We start from the raw sequence: 21,456 nt of genomic DNA, 5'->3' as shown, positions 1-21,456 counted from the left end.
TGACTCAACATTGAAAGTAAAAGAATGGTCCTCCATAGAGGAAAAGCATCGATTGCTATATTTGTGCTAGAGCTTTGATTTTGAAAACATGAAACAATTTTGTCAACGGTAGTAATAAAGCATATGCATCATGTAAATTATATCTTATAAGTTGCAAGCCTCATGCATAGTGTACTAATAGTGCCCGCACCTTGTCCTAATTAGCTTGGACTACCGGATCATCACAATGCACATGTTTTTACCAAGTGTCACAAAGGGGTACCTCTATGCCGCCTGTACAAAGGTCTAAGGAGAAAGCTCGCATTGGATTTCTCGCTATTGATTATTCTTCAACTTAGACATCCATACCGGGACAACATAGACAACAGATAATGGACTCCTCTTTTATGCATAAGCATGTAACAACAATTAATAATTTTCTCATTTGAGATTGAGGATATATGTCCAAAACTGAAACTTCCACCATGGATCATGGCTTTAGTTAGCGGCCCAATGTTCTTCTCTAACATTATGCATGCTTAACCAAAAGGTGGTAGATCTCTCTTACTTTAGACAAGACGGACATGCATAGCAACTCACATGAAATTCAACAATGAATAGTTGATGGCGTCCCCAGTGAACATGGTTATCGCACAACAAGCAACTTAATAAGAGATAAAGTGCATAATTACATATTCAATACCACAATAGTTTTTAAGCTATTTGTCCCATGAGCTATATATTGCAAAGGTGAATGATGGAATTTTAAAGGTAGCACTCAAGCAATTTACTTTGGAATGGCAGAAAATACCATGTAGTAGGTAGGTATGGTGGACACAAATGGCATAGTGGTTGGCTCAAGTATTTTGGATGCATGAGAAGTATTCCCTCTCGATACAAGGTTTAGGCTAGCAAGGCTTATTTGAAACAAACACAAGGATGAACCGGTGCAGCAAAACTCACATAAAAGACATATTGAAAATATTATAAGACTCTACACCGTCTTCCTTGTTGTTCAAACTCAATACTAGAAATTATCTAGACCTTAGAGAAACCAAAAATGCAAACCAAATTTTAGCATGCTCTATGTATTTCTTCATTAATGGGTGCAAAGCATATGATGCAAGAGCTTAATCATGAGCACAACAATTGCCAAGTATCACATTACCCAAGACATTAATAGCAATTACTACATGTATCATTTTCCAATTCCAACCATATAACAATTTAACGAAGGAGAAACTTCGCCATGAATACTATGAGTAGAAACCAAGGACATACTTGTCCATATGCTACAGCGGAGCGTGTCTCTCTCCCATAAAGTGAATGCTAGGATCCATTTTATTCAAACAAAACAAAAACAAAAACAAACCGACGCTCCAAGAAAAAAGCACATAAGATGTGATGGAATAAAAATATAGTTTCAGGGGAGGAACCTGATAATGTTGTCGATGAAGAAGGGGATGCCTTGGGCATCCCCAAGCTTAGACGCTTGAGTCTTCTTAATATATGCAGGGGTGCACCACCGGGGCATCCCCAAGCTTAGATCTTTCACTCTCCTTGATCATGTTGCATCATACTCCTCTCTTGATCCTTGAAAACTTCCTCCACACCAAACTCGAAACAACTCATTAGAGGGTTAGTGCACAATATAAATTGACATATTCAGAGGTGACACAATCATTCTTAACACTTCTGGACATTGCATAATGCTACTGGACATTAGTGGATCAAAGAAATTCATCCAACATAGCAAAAGAGGCAATGCGAAATAAAAGGCAGAATCTGTCAAAACAGAACAGTTCGTATTGACGAATTTTAAAATGGCACCATACTTGCTCAAATGAAAATGCTCAAATTGAATGAAAGTTGCGTACATATCTGAGGATCATGCACGTAAATTGGCTTAATTTTCTGAGCTACCTACAGGGAGGTGGACCCAGATTCGTGACAGCAAAGAAATCTGGAACTGCGCAGTAATCCAAATCTAGTACTTACTTTTCTATCAACGGCTTAACTTGGCACAACAAAACCCAAAACTAAGATAAGGAGAGGTTGCTACAGTAGTAAACAACTTCCAAGACACAAAATAAAAACAAAGTACTGTAGGTAAAAACATGGGTTGTCTCCCATAAGCGCTTTTCTTTAACGCCTTTCAGCTAGGCGCAGAAAGTGTGTATCAAGTATTATCAAGAGACGGTGTGTTGTTATTATGAGCTCCCCCATCCGCAGTGGTACTAAGGGCTTTGTCAATTTTAGGCCTATAATAATACTTCTTTGGTTTAGGCACTTTAGAGACATACATAAACTTTTGCTCCTTACCCAAATAAGCTTTCTCCTTATATTTAAGAGAAGAAAATGTTGAACCCAAGGTTCCCATAGCCTTTTCAAGTTCATCAATCCTATCGATTTGATCATCATGGACAACATAAGTTCCTAGGACACTAATTCTTTCATCAATTCCTCCTAAGGGTTTATCAAGTTCATCAGTTTTATCAAGTAACATTTCCAATTTAGCTTCAATACTTGGAAAATTTTTCTCTATGGTTTCCAACTTTTTCATAACATCTTCAAGAGAGATTTCAGTTTTAACTTTATCAACAGGGGGTATTCCAAATAAACTCTCAATAATGCAACTAGCTTCTAATGCAGGAGTACTTAGGAAGTCACCTTTTGCGAGACTATCAAGAACATATCTATTCCAGCTAGAGATACCAACATAAAAATTCCTGAGTAAAATAATGGTGGAGTGTTTCTTAGTGCATCTATTATGGGCATCGCTAATTCTATACCAAGCATCTCTCAAACATTCTCCCCCTCGTTGCTTAAACGTACGAACTTCAACTTCAGGATTACTCATTTTAGTAGTAGTAAATAAAGCAAACTAGATAAAGTAAATGCAAGTAACTAATTTTTTTGTGTTTTTGATATAGCAAACAAGATAGCAAATAAAGTAAAACTAGCAACTAATTTTTTTGTATTTTGATTTAGTGCAGCAAACAAAGTAGTAAATAAAACTAAGCAAGACAAAAACAAAGTAAAGAGATTGAGAAGTGGAGACTCCCCTTGCAGCGTGTCTTGATCTCCCGGCAACGGCGCCGTAAATTTGCTTGATGCGTGTGGTTGGCACGTCCGTTGGGAACCCCAAGAGGAAGGTGTGATGCGCACAGCGGCAAGTTTCCCTCAGTAAGAAACCAAGGTTTAATCGGACCAGTAGGAGTCAAGAAGCACGTTGAAGGTTGATGGCGGCGAGATGTAGTGCGGCGCAACACCAGGGATTCCGGCGCCAACGTGGAACCTGCACAACACAACCAAAGTACTTTGCCCCAACGAAACAGTGAGGTTGTCAATCTCACCGGCTTGCTGTAACAAAGAGTTAACCGTATTGTGTAGAAGATGATTGTTTGCAGAAAACAGTAGAACAAGTATTGCAGTAGATTGTATTTCAGTAAAGAGAATTGGACCGGGGTCCACAGTTCACTAGAGGTGTCTCTCCCATAAGACGAACAGCATGTTGGGTGAACAAATTACAGTTGGGCAATTGACAAATAAAGAGAGCATGACCATGCATATACATATCATGATGAGTATAGTGAGATTTAATTGGGCATTACGACAAAGTACATAGACCGCCATCCAACTGCATCTATGCCTAAAAAGTCCACCTTCAAAGTTATCATCCGAACCCCTCCGGTATTAAGTTGCAAAGCAACAGACAATTGCATTAAGTATGGTGCGTAATGTAATCAACAACTACATCCTTAGACATAGCATCAATGTTTTATCCCTAGTGGCAACAAGACAACACAACCTTAGAACTTTCTCACATCGTCCTGTGTGTCAATGTGCATGAACCCACTATCGAGCATAAGTACTCCCTCTTGGAGTTACAAGCATCTACTTGGCCAGAGCATCTACTAGTAACGGAAAGCATGCAAGATCATAAACAACACGTAGATATAACTTTGATAATCAACATAACAAGTATTCTCTATTCATCGGATCCCAACAAACGCAACATATAGAATTACAGATAGATGATCTTGATCATGTTAGGCAGCTCACAAGCTCCGACAATGATAGCACAATGGGGAGAAGACAACCATCTAGCTACTGCTATGGACCCATAGTCCAGGGGTAGACTACTCACACATCACACCGGAGGCGACCATGGCGGCGTAGAGTCCTCCGGGAGATGATTCCCCTCTCCGGCAGGGTGCCGGAGGCGATCTCCTGGATCCCCCGAGATGGGATCGGCGTTGGCGGCGTCTCTGGAAGGTTTTCCGTATCGTGGCTCTCGGTACTGGGGGTTTCGTCACGGAGGCTTTTAGTAGGCGGAAGGGCAAGTCAGGAGGGGGCACAGGGGCCCCAGACCACAGGCCGGCGCGGCCAAGGGGTGGGCCGCGCCGCCCTAGGGTTTGGGCACCCTGTGGCCCCACTTCGTTTCGTCTTCGGACTTCTGGAAGCTTCGTGGAAAAATAGGCCCCTTGGCGTTGATTTCGTCCAATTCCGAGAATATTTCCTTACTAGGATTTCTGAAACCAAAAACAGCAGAAAACAGCAACTGGCACTTCGGCATCTTGTTAATAGGTTAGTTCCAGAAAATGCACGAATATGACATAAAGTGTGCATAAAACATGTAGATAACATCAATAATGTGGCATGGAACATAAGAAATTATCGATAAGTCGGAGACGTATCAGGTGGTCAGAGAGGGGTCGCTGATATCTTATGTTCTTCACTTCTCCCTCTGTGACGTAGCGCTTGCCAACATGACGGAGCCGATCGCGTGGAGCGGCCTCCTCTGTGTCCTTGCTACGAGAGCAGCTGCCCTCGTCTCCATCCTTGCCAGAGTGGTGCCCAGGTCCTACCATGTTGATGCTGAACGAGGATCCTGGCTGGCAACCTTCAGGGTAAGTGCATTCCACCATGTTAACGGCGGGGAAGGGTTGGGTGTCGACCTTCATGGCGTACTGGTTGAAAATCAGACGTCCTTTTTCTATCGCCATTTGGATCTGCTGACGCCACACCCTGCAGTCGTTGGTGGCATGGGAGAGCGAGTTATGCCATTTGCAGTATGGCTTTCCGTTCAGCTCTTGTACCGTGGGGAATTTGAGACCTTCGGGAATCGTCAACTGCTTCTCCTTGAGCAGGAGGTCGAAGATTTGCTCAGTTTTGGTCACGTCAAAATCAAACCCCCTGGGTGGGCCTGGTGGCTTTACCCATTTGCAGGACACGGGGGTTGCCCCCCGAGCCCATTCAGCCACTGCTACCTCTTGATCTCCCGCAGAAACTTCGTCTTCCTCTGCCTCGACCAGGACTACTGCACGCTTGAATTTGTCCCTGCACAGTCCGGTGGCGCTGTTCATATGCCGACGCTTTCGAACCATGTGCGCCGCTGAGGGGTAGTCTCGCTTGGGAGGCCATGTCCTTGAGCGGTGTTGCGAGGCCCGCCATCGCCAACTCGATCGCTTCCTTTTCGCTCACACAAACCGAATAACATCGGTTCCTAAGATTCCTGAAGCGCTGGATGTATTCTCGTCACGCTTTCTCCACGCTTCGACGTATTTGTGCTAGATCGGCAAGGCCAGACTCGGAAACCTCTGAGTGGTACTGCGTATGGAACTGTTCTTCCAACTGCTTCCAAGTCCGGATCGAGTCTGGTGGCAACGAGGTGTACCACCCGAAAGCCGATCCCGTGAGGGACTGTGAGAAGAACCTCACGCGTAGTGGATCCGACACTGAGGCCGTTCCTAGCTGTGCCAAATATCGGCCCACATGCTCGATGGAGCTGGAGCCATCTGATCCGCTGAATTTGGAGAAATCAGGGAGCCGATATTTGGGTGGTAACGGGATCATCTCGTACTCATCGGGGTACGGCTTGGAATAGCCGATTGCCCTCCTTTTCGGCACCATGCCGAACTGGTCTCTCAGTATGGTACTGATCTGATCCGCTGTGCTGGCTGCAGGAGTTGAACTCTGAAGATTCGCCGGGGTGGCGTACTTAGCCAGCCATGCTTGCTTTTCCAGCTCGAGCCAACTACAGAGCTGAGCTCGGAGGTTCGTCGGGGTGGCGTACTTAGTTAGCCACGTCTCGCCTCTCAAGATCTGTCGCCGACGTTCCTCCCGTTTTCCCAAGTCCCCGATGTTGTGGCCTGGTTTGTGAGCGCCCAGTTACCGCAATCTGGCACATACGTGCACATGTACCCGTGAGGGATCTCCTTAGGCGCCTCATGCAAGAATTGGCAGTCACTAGGGTCACCACCGATCTTGTAGATGACGAATGCCGGTGAATTCGGCACTTCTGGTGCTGCCAACGCAAATGGCAGCGGTGGACGGGACTGGAGTGGCAACTCTCCTTGATGCGTCCCGAGAGCTGGTCCTGACGGCGAGTACTGGTGCCTCATGATCTCCTGGATCACCCGAAGAGCGACACGCTCCAACGTGTTTACCAGGTTCTCGTAGTGGCGGTGTAGCGAGTGAGCCACCAAGTAGTTGATCTCCTGCCCGCAGGGACCTGGTGCGTTCTTCGACGGGGCAGAGAGGTCTATCCCATCGAGTGCACCATCAAAGCGAGAACCCCTTCCACCCGATGCCATGTGAACGGGTTACGTGAAAAGAGCCGATGAGATCGGCTTCGAGGATAGCTTTGACCTCGTCATACTTCTTCTTGAGCTCGTCGGTCAGATCCTCGTACGTGATCGGAGTGCCGTCCGCCATCTCGGATGTAGATGGCGAGGTGGTTGATGTCGGCTTGTCCCACCGGGCGTGCCGAGAAATGTGTTGCGGTCAAAACCCACCGGCGGGCAGCGACGGGCAACACAAGAGAGCCGGGAACAACCTAGGGCTGCGGCTAGCCCCGGTCCCTCCGAGCGACGGCCCGCAAAGCCTCCCGGTACACACGTCCGATGCCGATGCAAGGGCGTGCCACCTGACCTATACCTGGTCAGGAAGGTGATGGAGATGCCTCGCTTAGTTTCCTGCATGGCATACACGTAAACATTAAATACGAGCCTCGATCGACTCTCAGGTTATCCTGTGAATCGGCTCAAGGAGCCGATCCACCCATGATTCGTACGAGGTGCACGAATATATGGTGGTCCTGCTTGATCAAGACAAAGCTAATACGATCTACGACGATTTAGGGTTTTCACCGCATAATCGGATCATCCTACTCACGATTGGGCCTCGCGGCCACGCACGGTGATCGTAAGCCGATCCTAGACAAGGCCTAAAAACCAACATGAGGTTGATCCCCGGAACATCCTGTCTAGGACTAGCAAACGACACCCTACGTGCCGCTGGATCCTCCAACCCTTTGTAAGGCCTAACTATTGCAGATATTAAACTAATCCTTGAAGAACAAGGAGCAACCGTAACGGATCGGATCTACTAAATAAAGATCAAGCGGGGTGCCGCCCCCACACCTAAGATAGGTGTGAGGGCGGCTAGATATGCAAGGGTTGCACTACGATAGCATATTATACGAAGAACAATGCTAACCCTAACATATCTAAGATAACTACGTTGCTCGCCATCAAAAAGGCTTCAGTACGAGCAACGCATGAACAACATAAAGCTTGTGCTGCCTAGATCGCAAGATGCGATCTAGGCAGCATGATGCTTACCGGTAGAAACCCTCGAGACGAAGGAGTTGGCGATGCGCCGAGATTGATTTGTTGGTTGAACGTTGGTTGTTGTTTATTCCATAAACCCTAGATACATATTTATAGTCCAGCGGACTTTCTAACGTGGGAACAATCCCCACCGTGCACGAGACAAACTCTATCTAAACGACACGTATCCTACTATATTACAGATACACGGGCCAACTAGCCCAAACTTTGCGTAACAGGCTGATTCATGTATTTCTTTTATGTATTTTCTTTAAGCCCATCTTGATCGCGGCCCACCTCTGACTTGGTCAAATTCTGGTGATAACAAGGCCACTGAAAGTTTAAACTGTAAGTTCCCTGGTCCTTGTGCTCATTACTCTTTGCCAAAAACACATTGCCTGATCTTCCGTTGATTCCTTTGCTAGTCATAGCTCTGAACCATGCTGAAGAGAACAAGCGGATTCACGAACGCGTGAACGCATTGACCCAGCTGTCATTAGCCGAAGAGATTTTCTGGAGGGAACACTCGAAGGCTTCGGCTGTCGCACAAATTCAAGATCGGGTCCAGCAGGTCCACCATTTCTTCGACAAGTGCTACAAAGCCCTGAGGGTAATTTGGAGGACGATGTTCCCCTTGAACGCGGTCCCTCCTACGCTGCTGACTCTGATGTCCGAGTTTGGGAATACCAAGAAGATTCGAGACTTGGTGCGAGCTCAGGTTTTTGCAGGGGCCAGATTTACACTTGTCCTCGTCCTTGCACGTTATCCTTCAACAAATCTGCTGACTATCGCCAACGCGGTTGGTGATTTGGAGACGCTGTACCCGAAGGTATTTTTGCCCGCCAATATAATTTTCGACAAGCTTGAAAAGGATTCAAAGGTACCTGAAGAAAGAGAGACTCCGCAAGAGTAATTCAGGGTTAAGTTTGTTTTGTAAATAGGTATTTTGGCTACTTCATCCAAGTGTTTGGATTGCGTAGTCGAGACTCTTTGTTCGGTAGATACATGTATATGTACTTTTACCGTGTCAATGCTGTTGGCAAATTTTGAAGGAGAAAATCTTAATTGCCCGGTTAAACGTATGTGTATTCGTTGGTCGGCAAATTATTTGAGTGATCAGCTCGTGTTGCAGGTCTTGCTAAACCCGTTGTATGTGCAAGTTTTCATTCAACCGATGTATGTTCTGACAGCAGCTCCCGAATATATCGGGGGCAATAACTCTGCCGATGAGCCCGTTGTTCTTTGATATTTCCATAAGTAAAATATCGAACGTGGGTTGTGTTATATGTATTTCCAACCTCTTGCTATTTACGGCGCTCGTAGAGGCATCTATAGCAGAGGGAAGTGTTAGTGTCCTTGTTTATTTTGCATCCTGTAGCACTCGTAGAGGCTTTTTCGGAGCACGATCTTTTGCCGCGTACTACGTTGCACCGTCATTCACCGAGGGGCGTAAGCAAGGTTTACGATGATGCGGTTTAGGTGCTCCAAATTACTGCAATGCTTTTCAAGGAATCAAAACTTAAGTTCTCATTAATAATAGAAACACGGGACTAAAGGGAGAAAAAGGGAGAGCCCTGTTTGAAAGGAAAGGGAAAACTAAACACTAGTAAACTACTTAAGCAAGTAAGGGCTTCTTCTTATCTTCCAGCTTGTCCACCACGTTAGTGGCTATCGAAGCGTCGTTGATTTCACCAGGGGTCTCGACAGCGATTGCCAGTGTCTTCCTGTCTCCTATGACTGCTGTGCCATCAACTGCCGAAGTTTGTGCTGCCGAAGTTTGTGCTGCCGAAGCTTCCAGAGCAAGGTCGGCTGGCTTCTTCTTCGCTCCTCTGACGCGTTCTTCTTCCTTATTATCGCGTGACGATGACTTGGGAGGGAGATCGGTAATTTCCTGTCTCAGCCCAAACTTTGCAGCAATCCTCTGAAAGTCGCGATCACAATTGTCCGAGCGTGAGAAACTTCCATAGACATTTTCAGCTTGAGGTATGCATAGTGCGGTACAGCCATGAACTTGGCATAAGCTGGTCTTCCGAGTATAGTGTGATACTATGATTCCCAGTTCACGACTTCGAACTCAATCTTTTCCTTCCTGAAGTTGTCGGGTTTTCCAAAGACGATGTTCAGGTAAACTTTGCCAAGAGAGTACGCCAGTGAAGTAGGGAGAACCCCATGAAAACAGGTGTCTGTTGTTTCTAGCATTCTCATGGTGATCCCCATACTTTTGATTGTGTCGACAAATATCAGATTTAATCCGCTTCCACCATCCATGAAAACTTTGCTCATCTTGAACCCCCCGATTTGTGCCTCGACTACTAGGGCAGCGTGTCCTGGTTTTGGTATGGTCATCGGGTGATCTGCTCGGCTGAACGTTATGTTCTGAGATGACCACTCGACATACTCAGGGATGTTCGCCATGATACTTTCTGCCAGATTGATTTCTCGGGTGAGCTTCTTCATTTCTCTCCTTGAAACGCCTGTCCTGTGGATCATGCTCATCTGCCCACGTGGTGGTGGAAACGCCTCACGGATTTTGTAGCTTAAACAATTGGCTCCCCTTAACTCGCTGTCGTTCTCCTGACTCTCATCCAAAGAATCACTGTCATATTCCTCCCTAGCGGCGCATCGTCGCCTTGCTTTGTCGATTCTGCTCTGAGTGATTTCATCTCGAGCGTCTCTCGCATGATGCTTTGAGCCACTAGCCTGCAACGTAGTCTTTTCCTTCCGCGGGACCAGATTGTCTCCCAATATTGTGGGACTTTCTAGGGCACCTCGATGGGCTTGAGCCATGGAACCTTCAGGGCGCTGATTGATGAGGTATGCAGCGAGATTGGCGGTCGCTCCCGCGACGGTTTTTGGTCGTGGCATGCCCGTGGTGTCCGTGGTCATAAAGGACTTGGTCAGATTTGACGTTATTTCTCTGGCGTCGTCTTCCGAGAGCCTGGATAATCTTGATCGGTGCTTGCCTGCCCCTTGAGTGCTTCGAGAGGCGCTTCCTCGCGAGCCTCTCCGTCGTTCACTAGATTGGTCTGCCGCGGATAGGCGTCTCTCGAGGGTGGCTTGCTCTTTGGATAGTCGCTCCCGGTTTTTATCCAATATGGAGCGGTAATCGTTGAGGGTTCCAACCGTGGTTCCTGCAGGGAGCGGCGTGTAGTTAAGCACAGCTGCCCTGGCTGCTGCCCACTCCTCCTCTGCGATGGTGTAATCGCTGTTGTTGTTACTGGCGCTGTTCTCAAAACTTGCTCGTCTGCTGGAGCGGGGGGTGTGATCTCCGTCCCCCTGTTCCTCGTGTTATTGGCAACATAAACCTGGTGGTGCGCCGTTCTTCGGGTGACACGTTGGACGATGCTGTCGACACTGTCCTCTCCCGATGAATACTGGGCATTGCAGATGAACGGTGTGACGCTTGATCCCAGCCCGTGCCTGGTATCACAGTTCGAGCAGTAGTACGAAGTCATCTCCGAAGATGTGGGAACGTCGGATCCAACCGACATGGAGGATGTTGAACGAGGAGTCGACGGTGCAGGCGAGTTCGTTGAGCCTGTTAGACCAGCCGAAAGGTCGACTGATGACGACGTGCTTGGACCTGACGATGTGGAGGTGGGTGGTTCCAGCAGTCGAAGGACTCCTTCCGAGTTGACGTTGTAGTGGACGCTACCAAAGGTCATCTCCATGTTTCCTTGTAGATCGGAAAAGGTCGAGCGAGACGAGTCGCTGTGCGGGGTGAATTCGTAGGAGCCAAAGCGAATCGGGCTTCCCAGATTTGGCGATGATGGTGTCGATGAAGCTGCTGATGACATGACTGGTTCTGCCGATGACCGATCTTGTGCCGACAGGGTTCCCACAGACGGCGCCAATTGTCGAGGCTACTCCTCGGCAATGCCCTCCGATTAGGGCTTAGGGTTGATGGAATCCTGTAAGCTGACACGAGACATCGGTTCACAGACAAGCGGGGAGAGCGATTTACCCAGGTTCAGGGCCCTCGATGAGGTAAAACCCTTACGTCCTGCCTATCTGATCTTGATTATGAAGATATTGGGTTACAATGGGGTGCCGAAGAGTTCGGCTGAGATCTCGTCGAGAGGCTAAGTGCTGCGGCGACCTAGCTCTAGACTTTTGGTGGCTAAGATTGCTATGATTGATCGTGTCCCTCGGCAGCCCCTCTCCTAGCCTTTATATAGGTGGCCAGGTCTCAAGAGGTCTAACCGAGTACGACTAGATTTACAGTAGTTCTAAATCTAAACTTTCCTTGTTCGGCTCCTTCCTTGTCTTGCCCGCCATGGAACCTTCTGGTGCGCCATCCAAGTGGCCCGCCTTGCCTTCAAGTGCCTTCATGGGCCTCCAACTAGATCGTACAGGATAGGGAAATGTCGGTTACCCGAAGGGTAATGCCCACGTCAATAGTATTGATCAATATTATGATAGCATGTCACTTCAAAAATTATCCTTGTGATCGTTTACCTACTCGAGGGCGAGTAGGAACTAAGCTTGGGGATGCTTGATACGTCTCAAACGTATCTATAATTTCTTATGTTCCATGCTACTTTTATGACAATACTCACATGTTTTATACACACTTTACATCATTATTATGCATTTTCTGGCACTAATCTATTGACAAGATGCCGAAGCGCCAGTTCCTATTTTCTGCTGTTTTTGGTTTCAGAAATCCTACAAAGGAAATATTCTCGGAATTGGACGAAATCAACGCCCAGGGTCTTATTTTTCCACGGAGCTTCCAGAAGACCGAAGAGCATACGAAGTGGGGCCACGAGGTGGCCAAACCATAGGGCAGCGTAGCCAGCATGGGGCCAGCGCCGGTCTATGGTGTGGGCCCCTCGTGCCTCTCCCGACTCTGCCCTTCCGCCTACTTAAACTCTCCGTCGCGAAAACCGTATTACCGAGAGCCACGATACAGAAAAAGTTCCTGAGACGCCGCCGCCGCCAATCCCATCTCGGGGGATTCAGGAGATCGCCTCCGGCACCCTGCCGGAGAGGGGAATCATCTTCTGGAGGAATCTACATCACCATGATCGCCTCCGGACTGATGTGTGAGTAGTTCATCCTTGGACTATGGGTCCATAGTAGTAGCTAGATGGTTGTCTTCTCCTCATTGTGCTATGATGTTAGATCTTGTGAGCTGCCTATCATGATCAAGATCATCTATTTGTAATGCTACATGTTGTGTTTGTTGGGATCCGATGAATATGGAATACTATGTCAAGTTGATTATTGATCTATCATATATGTGTTGTTTATGATCTTGCATGCTCTCCGTTGCTAGTAGAGGCTCTGGCCAAGTTGATACTTGTAACTCCAAGAGGGAGTATTTATGCTCGATAGTGGGTTCATACCTCCATTGAATGCAGGACAAGGATGAGAAAGTTCTAAGGTTGTGGATGTCTTTGTGCCACTAGGGATAAAACATCAATGCTTTGTCTAAGGATATTTGTGTTGATTACATTACGCACCATACTTAATGCAATTGTCTGTTGTTTGCAACTTAATACTGGAAGGGGTGCGGATGCTAACCCGAAGGTGAACTTTTTAGGCATAGATGCATGTTGGATAGCGGTCTATGTACTTTGTCGTAATGCCCTAAGTTAATCTCATATTAGTCATCATGATATGTATGTGCATCGTTATGCCCTCTTTATTTGTCAATTGCCCAACTGTAATTTGTTCACCCAGCATGATATTTCTTATTGGAGAGACACCACTAGTGAACTGTGGACCCCGGTCCATTCTTTTATATCTGAATACAATCTACTGCAATCATTGTTCTCTACTGTTCTTCGCAAACAAACATCATTTTCCACACCATACATTTAATCCTTTGTTTACAGCAAGCCGGTGAGATTGACAACCTCACTGTTAAGTTGGGGCAAAGTATTTGGATTGTGTTGTGCAGATTCCACGTTGGCACCGGAATCCCTGGTGTTGCGCCGCACTACACTCCGCCACCAACAACCTTCACGTGGGCCTTGACTCCTACTGGTTCGATAAACCTTGGTTTCTTACTGAGGGAAACTTGCTGTTGTACGCATCACACCTTCCACTTGGGGTTCCCAACGGGCGTGTGCTTACGCGTCATCAGCCGCCGGTTGATCTCTTCGCGGGTGAATCTCTAGCCTCCTCCACAGCTGTATTAACAAAGGCATCATGATCACCGTCGTCATCACGCACTGATCCCGCTGTGTCGCAAGTATCATTGGCTGGGGGAGGAAGATCGGTGTAGATAGCCTCCGAATCTATCGGGTCATCGTGTTCGTTCTTTGAGCTCGTGTACTCGGCAGTATGAAAATCAACATGGGCTGAGGAACCTCTTCCCTCGGAAGTTTCTTTTGGTAAATCATGCAAGTTTTCAGAAAGTATGGGGATCTGTTGAAGAAAAGAACAAATAAGAACAATAGTAGTTGTGTCGACAAAGTGAAACAGGGTAATAAGAGTATGAGAAGGAAAATTAACCTTTGTCAGCGGATGATCGGCATCAAGAGGAGAATAAGAAGATATCAACGGGATCGAGTCTTCCTGACTAAAGAGAGTGAGGCGATGAACTTCATCAAGCAGCTCCTTTTCCGATAGTTCAGCGATGTTTATCCTGGTTTCATCCTTTGGACCCGAATACAACCACATCGGACGAACCCTGGCCATGACTGGCTGGACTCGGTGTTTTGAGAACACCGCGACCACCTCTATGCCGATCATGGTTTGGCCATCGGCTTCTTTGATTCGAAGGAATTTGGCAAATAACTCATCGGCTGATGTCCTTTCATCGGGAGAGAGGATGTTCTTCCAAGAATGCTTAGGCTTGGATTCAAGGACGTCGGCAAAGCAAGGAAGCTGGGACTCGGTTGTTGAGGAATCTTTAACATAAAACCATTTCAGTCTCCATCCTTGCACGGATTCTCTCATTGGAAAACTGAAATAGTTGAATTCTGAACGAACAACAAACCCCACTCCCCCAATGACAAAAGATCCATTGCTACTGCTGTATCTCTTTACGAAGAAAATTTTCTTCCACAACCCAAAGTGAGGCTCGATGCCCAAGAACGTCTCGCAAAGGGTAATGAACACAGCAACGTGGAGGATTGAGTTAGGGGTGAGTTGCCACAGTTGGATTTCGTAAGTTCGCAGAAGACGATGAAGGAACTCGTGAGCAGGAAGTGAGAGACCCCGATACAAGAACGACAGGAACATCACGGTAAAACCAGCAGGAGGATTGGGCCGAGAGATCGCACCTGGGAGAATCACATTTCCCTCATCGGAGGAGATTAGCCCAAGGCTTCGGGCCCTCTTCTCATCACGCTTTGTGATGGAGGACGCTAGCCAGTCTCCGGGTTTGGCTGCAGCTACCGAGCTTGGCGGCGCCGGAGCGGGGGGAGGAGCATCTGGAGCGCTCCTCTTTGGAAGATTCGAGGAGGCCTTGGTGGCGGCGCCACCGCTCGTGGAGCTGACGGCGGTAGCGAGGTTCTTATTCTTCACCATCGCAAGATCCGGAGAAGATCTAAAGATGGTGGTGGCGGTGCAGCGGTTGTGAAAGAGAGAGGTAGAAGAAGAACAGGAGGATGCTGCGATGAATATGAGAGAATGCAAAGGATTTTGTCCTGACAGATTTTAAGTAGGGGAGAACTTGAGGATTGCGTGGGCACGTGTCATTGCTGCCAGTTCATTAAGAGGACCCTTTCTCCATCGTTGATCGTGGAAATCGAGGAGTCGCCTTGGTAACCGTACAAGAAAGGCGGATATTACTTAAAACAGAGCCAGGCAGAGGTAGGATGGCCTAGCGGGTCGCGTCTTGTCAGTCAAAATCAAAGTGTCAATAACATCATCAGTGACGTCGTAAAGATCGCTCGAAGCATTCGAAGGAATATAAAGATATCGGATGATGAACTTGAGTCTATGTACGGATTGCGAGCATCCGCACCTAGACTCGGGGGCTACTCCCATCGGGAGCGCTGGACGCGCACCCGATAAAATGGGGACTCGAAGATATTCCTGTGAAGAAACATTTGAAGAAAAGGATGGAATGCTCAGCTCGAGTCTGCACCCGGTTGCAAGCGCCCGTGTCCAGACTCGGGGGCTACTCCCATCGGGAGCGCTGGACGCGCACCCGATAGAACTTTTTTGCATTCCAGGATCATGCCCGGGGACTTGATTCTGTGTAGAGTGACGTTGTTTTGCCATCGGCAGTTAACCAGCAAAAGTTGGGCACATTACTCATTATCCCTTACGCGCGGAAAACTTATCGAAGAATACAAGCCTTAGTACAAAAATATCGGATGACCCAAGAAGACTTGCAGAAAAACTTCGGTAGAGCGAAACATTCGAGTGGTACAACTTGAGTCTACGCACGGATTGCAAGCATCCGTACCTAGACTCGGGGGCTACTCCCATCGGGAGCGCTGGACGCGCACCCAATAGAAGAAGATGATGCTGATTCAAGATGGACATGAACAATCAAGGAGAAGAACATTAGGTGGAGGCATGCTTTAGTCTCTACCCGAACTATCTTCGGCTAGGCACTCGGGGGCTACTGACGTGGGCATTACCCTTCAGGTAACCAACATTGCCCTATCCTGTACAATCTAACTGGAGGCCCATGAAGGTACTCGATGGAAAGGCGGGCCACTTGGATAGAGCAGCAGAAGATTCCTTGACGGACAAGACAAGGAAGGAGCCGAACAAGGAAAGTCTAGAACTAGAACTACTGTAAACCTAGTCGTACTCGGTTAGACCTCTTGAGACCTGGCCTCCTATATAAAGGCCGGGAGAGGGGCTGCCAAGGGACACGATCAATCATAGCAATCTTAGCCACCAGAAGTCTAGAGCTAGGTCGCCGTAGCACTTAGCCTCTCGACGAGAACTCAGCCGAAACCTTCGGCACCCCATTGTAACCCAATATCTTCATAATCAAGATCAGACAGGCAGGACGTAAGGGTTTTACCTCATCGAGGGCCCCGAACCTGGGTAAATTGCTCTCCCCGCTTGTCTGTGAACCGATGTCTCGTGTCATCCTACAGGATTCCATCAACCCTAAGCCCCAATCCGAGGGCATTGCCGAGGAGTACCTGATGCGTGTGGTTGACACGTCCGTTGGGAACCCCAAGAGGAAGGTGTGATGCGCACAGCGGCAAGTTTCCCTCAGTAAGAAACCAAGGTTTAATCGAACCAGTAGGAGTCAAGAAGCACGTTGAAGGTTGATGGCGGCGGGATGTAGTGCGGCGCAACACCAGAGATTCCGGCGCCAACGTGGAACCTGCACAACACAACCAAAGTACTTTGCCCCAACGAAACAGTGAGGTTGTCAATCTCACCGGCTTGCTGTAACAAAGGATTAACCGTATTGTGTGGAAGATGATTGTTTGCAGAAAACAGTAGAACAAGTATTGCAGTAGATTGTATTTCAGTATAGAGAATTGGACCGGGGTCCACAGTTCACTAGAGGTGTCTCTCCCATAAGATAAACAGCATGTTGGGTGAACAAATTACAGTTGGGCAATTGACAAATAAAGAGGGCATGACCATGCACATACATATTATGATGAGTATGGTGAGATTTAATTGGGCATTACGACAAAGTACATAGACCGCTATCCAGCATGCATCTATGCCTAAAAAGTCCACCTTCAGGTTATCATCCGAACCCCCTCCAGTATTAAGTTGCTAACAACAGACAATTGCATTAAGTATTGCGCGTAATGTAATCAGTAACTACATCCTTGAACATAGCACCAATGTTTTATCCCTAGTGGCAACATCACATCCATAATCTTAGAGGTTTTTGTCACTCCCCCAGATTCACGGAGACATGAACCCACTATCGAGCATAAATACTCCCTCTTGGAGTTACAAGCATCTACTTGGCCAGAGCATCTACTAGTAACGGAGAGCATGCGAGAACCAACCTGAGGTTGGGTGGTTAGGAGGGTGGTTGTACCCCCAGCCCACCAGAGTTCAAACCCCAGGTTTGACATCTGTGTGTCTCATAAAGGTGGAATATTCATTCAGTGGGAGGCGACGTTCCCGTCGACAGCGAGGCGCCTGTGGTGACTTCGTCAATTTCAAGATCCAATCCGCCGGCTCAGTCTTCCGAAGGTGCTCATAGGGGTAGGGTGTGCGTGTGTGCGTTCATAGGGGTGAGTGTATACGCGTGTATGTGAGCGTCTGCGTTTGTACTGTGTTTCTCAAAAAAAAAAAAAGTAACGGAGAGCATGCAATATCATAAACAACACATAGACATAACTTTGATAATCAACATAACAAGTATTCTCTATTCATCGGATCCCAACAAACGCAACATATAGAATTACAGATAGATGATCTTGATCATGTTCGGCAGCTCACAAGACCCGACAATTAAGCACAATGGGGAGAAGACAACCATCTAGCCACTGCTATGGACCCATAGTCCAGGGGTAGACTACTCACTCATCACTCCGGAGGCGACCATGGCGCCGTAGAGTCCTCCGGGAGATGATTCCCCTCTCCGGCAGGGTGCCGGAGGCGATCTCCTGAATCCCCCGAGATGGGATTGGCGGCGGCGGCGTCTCTGGAAGGTTTTCCGTATCGTGGCTCTCGGTCCTGGGGGTTTCGCGACGGAGGCTTTAAGTAGGCGGAAGGGCAGGTCAGGGGGCCACACGAGGGCCCCACACCACAGGTCGGCGCGGCCAAGGGCCAGGCCGCGTAGCCCTAGGGTTTGGCCGCCTCGTGGCCCCACTTCGTCTCCTCTTCGGTCTTCTGGAAGCTTCGTGGCAAAATAGGACCCTGGGCGTTGATTTCGTCCAATTCCGAGAATATTTCGTTACTAGGATTTCTAAAACCAAAAACAGCAGAAACAAAGAATCGCTCTTCGGCATCTTGTTAATAGGTTAGTTCCAGAAAATGCACGAATATGACATAAAGTGTGCATAAAACATGTAGATAACATCAATAATGTGGCATGAAACACAAGAAATTATCGATACGTCGGAGACGTATCAGCATCCCCAAGCTTAGTTCTGCTCGTCCCGAGCAGGTAAAACGATAACAAAGATAATTTCTGGAGTGACATGCCATCATAACCTTGATCATACTATTTGTAAAGCATATGTAGTGAATGCAGCGATCAAAACAATGTATATGACATGAGTAAACAAGTGAATCATAAAGCAAAGACTTTTCATGAATAGTACTTCAAGACAAGCATCAATAAGTCTTGCATAGGAGTTAACTCATAAAGCAATAAATCAAAGTAAAGGTATTGAAGCAACACAAAGGAAGATTAAGTTTCAGCGGTTGCTTTCAACTTGTAACATGTATATCTCATGGATATTGTCAACATAGAGTAATATAATAAGTGCAATATGCAAGTATGTAGGAATCAATGCACAGTTCACACAAGTGTTTGCTTCTTGAGGTGGAGAGAAATAGGTGAACTGACTCAACAATAAAAGTAAAAGAATGGTCCTCCATAGAGGAAAAGCATCGATTGCTATATTTGTGCTAGAGCTTTGATTTTGAAAACAAGAAACAATTTTGTCAACGGTAGTAATAAAGCATATGTATCATGTAAATTATATCTTACAAGTTGCAAGCCTCATGCATAGTATACTAATAGTGCCCGCACCTTGTCCTAATTAGCTTGGACTACCGGATCATCGCAATACACATGTTTTAACCAAGTGTCACAATGGGGTACCTCTATGCCGCCTGTACAAAGGTCTAAGGAGAAAGCTCGCATTGGATTTCTCGCTATTGATTATTCTCAACTTAGACATCCATACCGGGACAACATAGACAACAGATAATGGACTCCTCTTTAATGCATAAGCATGTGGCAACAATTATTATTCTCATATGAGATTGAGGATATATGTCCAAAACTGAAACTTCCACCATGGATCATGGCTTTAGTTAGCGGCCCAATTTTCTTCTCTAACAATATGCATGCTTAACCATAAGGTGGTAGATCTCCCTTACTTCAGACAAGACGAACATGCATAGCAACTCACATGATATTCAACAAAGAATAGTTGATGGCGTCCCCAGTGAACATGGTTATCGCACAACAAGCAACTTAATAAGAGATAAAGTGCATAAGTACATATTCAATACAACAATAGTTTTTAAGCTATTTGTCCCATGAGCTATATATTGTAAAGGTAGAGGATAGAAATTTAAAGGTAGCACTCAAGCAATTTACTTTGGAATGGCGGAGAAATACCATGTAGTAGGTAGGTATGGTGGACACAAATGGCATAGTGGTTAGCTCAAGGATTTTGGATGCATGAGAAGTATTCCCTCTCGATACAAGGTTTAGGCTAGCAAGGTTATTTGAAACAAACACAAGGATGAAGCGGTGCAGCAAAACTCACATAAAAGACATATTGAAAACATTATAAGAATCTACACCGTCTTCCTTGTTGTTCAAAACTCAATACTAGAAATTATCTAGACCTTAGAGAGACCAAATATGCAAACCAAATTTTAGCATGCTCTATGTATTTCTTCATTAATGGGTGCAAAGTATATGATGCAAGAGCTTAAGCATGAGCACAACAATTGCCAAGTATCACATTATCCAAGGCATTATAGCAATTACTACATGTATCATTTTCCAATTCCAACCATATAACAATTTAACGAAGAAGAAACTTCGCCATGAATATTATGAGTAAAGCCTAAGGACATACTTGTCCATATGCTACAGCGGAGCGTGTCTCTCTCCCACAAAGTGAATGCTAGGATCCATTTATTCAAGCAAAAACAAAAACAAAAACAAACCGACGCTCCAAGAAAAGCACATAAGATGTGATGGAATAAACATATAGTTTCAGGGGAGGAACCTGATAATGTTGTCGATGAAGAAGGGGATGCCTTGGGCATCCCCAAGCTTAGACGCTTGAGTCTTCTTGATTTATGTAGGGGTGAACCACCGGGGCATCCCCAAGCTTAGAGCTTTCACTCTCCTTGATCATATTGCATCATACTCCTCTCTTGATCCTTGAAAACTTCCTCCACACCAAACTTAGAACAACTCATTAGAGGGTTAGTGGACAATAAAAATTAACATGTTCAGAGGTGACACAATCATTCTTAACACTTCTGGACATTGCATAAAGCTACTGGACATTAATGGATCAAAGAAATTCATCCAACATAGCAAAAGAGGCAATGCGAAATAAAAGGCAGAATCTGTCAAAACAGAACAGTTCGTATTGACGAATTTTATCGAGGCACCAGACTTGCTCAAATGAAAATGCTCAAATTGAATGAAAGTTGCGTACATATCTGAGGATTACTCACGTAAATTGGCATAATTTTCAGAGTTACCTACAGAGAACACAGCCCAGATTCGTGACAGCAAAGAAATCTGTTTCTGCGCAGTAATCCAAATCTAGTATGAACTTTACTATCAACGACTTTACTTGGCACAACAAAACACAAAACTAAGATAAGGAGAGGTTGCTACAGTAGTAAACAACTTCCAAGACACAAAATAAAAATAAAGTACTGTAGGTAAAAACATGGGTTGTCTCCCATAAGCGCTTTTCTTTAACGCCTTTCAGCTAGGCGCAGAAAGTGTATATCAAGTATTATCAGGAGACGGTGAATTTTCAGCGGGGTTTGGAGTTTTCTCAACCATGCATAGTATATTGGATAAATAAGTTTCAGCGGCTCCCTTTTCATTAGTCTTGGGCTTGCTACTCTCATCAAACAAATTTTCAGGAACAAGCCAAGCATAGTTATTTTCTAACGCTTCATTCATTGCTAGGAGCTTACATGGTATTGGTGCTTTGATCTCCCCACCATCATTAATATTATTAATGTACTTTATTCTATCCATATCCATCTTTTCAAGGAGACTAACAAAATTGGTATA

The sequence above is a fragment of the Lolium perenne genome, chromosome 6, assembly GCF_019359855.2.
Source record: "Lolium perenne isolate Kyuss_39 chromosome 6, Kyuss_2.0, whole genome shotgun sequence".
Lineage (NCBI taxonomy): Eukaryota > Viridiplantae > Streptophyta > Magnoliopsida > Poales > Poaceae > Lolium > Lolium perenne.
This window is presented reverse-complemented; position numbering follows the sequence as displayed.